Source organism: Papaver somniferum, chromosome 6, assembly GCF_003573695.1.
Source record: "Papaver somniferum cultivar HN1 chromosome 6, ASM357369v1, whole genome shotgun sequence".
Taxonomy (NCBI): domain Eukaryota; kingdom Viridiplantae; phylum Streptophyta; class Magnoliopsida; order Ranunculales; family Papaveraceae; genus Papaver; species Papaver somniferum.
This window is the reverse complement of record NC_039363.1, coordinates 17614811-17616872: the sequence shown is the minus strand read 5'-3', so window position 1 is coordinate 17616872 and position 2062 is coordinate 17614811.

Sequence of the window (2062 nt, the reverse complement as noted above, 5' to 3'; positions counted from 1 at the left end):
ATGAACATACTCTGATCTGTGAGGTGAAAAAATTAGTATTTCAATGGGGATCAATACAAAATTGGTTCTCTGTAACTACATTTAGGGATCTTATAATATAACTAACTGGGAAGAGATTAATTTGGGCTCGAGACGTTTGGGGCTCTGACTTTTCTTGTATTCCTCTTTTCATTAAATCTAAAAAAATTCCTTTTCATTAAATCTAAAAAATTTACCTCAAAAATAAAAATAAAAAATGGTGTTGGAAAAAGAACTATTTAAAGAAAGTACATACAGTATAACATTGAGGAGGCAGCCGGCAGGTCCAGAAATAAATTTATGTATCAGTATATGCAGCTCTAAAGTATGAAGGCGCCGAGAATTATCCAAAGAATGTATGCAAACCTATGATGATTGTGTACAAGTAGCATACCCAGCACACCAACTGGAACCACAGCGCCATGTAAATCAAGCATTTCAGCGTTTGTATCAGCATCATGTATCAAATTCAAAGAGTAATACTCGAGTGAACAAAGAACAAGGAGAACACACGTCATGGCAACATCACGCTCTTTGGCATCAATAGTACCTTGAGTAAGTCGAACAAAACAATGATCAGCTAAAAACAATTAAAAGTAACACATATATCTTATTGTAAGGATCAATCATACATACTGGACTCTTCTGTATCAAATAATTCCAATGATTCCCTTATCTCCTGTCTCTTATTACGACGAACCATGTTGACAACCTCTAGGTTTATATCTTCATAAACATCCTTGTTTTATGAAGTGTCAACTGCTACCACAACGCTGAAAAAGTTTCCTGGTGCAAACATATAACAAAATGCAATTCATAAGAAAAAGGAATTCCAATCACTTCTCAAATGATTGTAAAGAACAATCAGAAAAAGGTAACTACTTAAAGAAAATTGTAACAACATTAATTTATAACTAGCAAAGACGCACACACATATGCCTGCCGTTCAGTTCCAATCCTTCAATACACAACCGTATAGCTAAGTAGAAATCTACAGAAATGAGTGAGTATGTAGTAGCTGCCAAAAAAATCTTGGGTATTCATTAGTTTCTGCTACAAATTCAGAAACCGAAAAGAGAAAGTATTTAAACCTTGGGTATTCATTAGTTTCTGCTACAAATGCACAGATGGATTGATGGGAACTGCAATGCATGGCTATGGTTACGAAAACATGGCGAGAAATTGAAATCAGTAAATTGCCTAAACCACATTGTAGTAATTAAATTGTGAATAGCAAAGAAAATCTATGGATGAGCAAGGAAGACAAAACGAAACCAATTTACTAATCGAATGTGTAATCTTCTCCTCCTCTTCCTCCTCAATGTTCACTTGTCTCGTACGAAGACCCCAACCCTAGATTGAAATGAAAGTGCACACTCAATTGCATTAACCAAAGATATTCAAGTTGTCCCTGGAATTCCTTCATTGAACTTGTTGAACCGAGAATCATAAATTAAAGAAATGCAGTTTAGAATTCTAAGATAAAAAGAAATATTTGGGGATTTCGGCAGAAAAATGAATTTGAAGAAATTTCACCAGAGGAAGATCGCTAGAATTTCAGTAACAGAATTAAAATATCTTATCGGAGCTTTCTTCTTTCTTTTTTTCCCCATTAGTGTGCCAATTCGGGCTACCCATAAGATGGTCGGGCGAAAGACTATAGATTTGGGCCTGCCCAATACTGTCTAGACTTATCTACACTCACTGCTGGTCCAAATGTTAAGACAAAAAAGCTTCACCAAAAAAATCCGAGAATGGAAAAACCCAGCAAAAAGCTCTCACATTAACCGGCCCCCTTGCTGTCCTCTGTGGGGTCCATGGGGACCACATCACAAAAACTGTGTGTATATGGTTTTTTTTGGCGGTCAGCCAAGAATCACTCATGTTAAAAAGATTGATGGAGGTTGTTCTGTCTGAAGACTTTTTTGGTTAGTTAACGACACTAATTTCAAAACTACAACTAATGTTGGCTGTGTGGTCTTATCGATGCCTGTAGTGAAGGGAACTTGAACCTATTCCCCATGTCAGTAATCTGGCTTCTGAT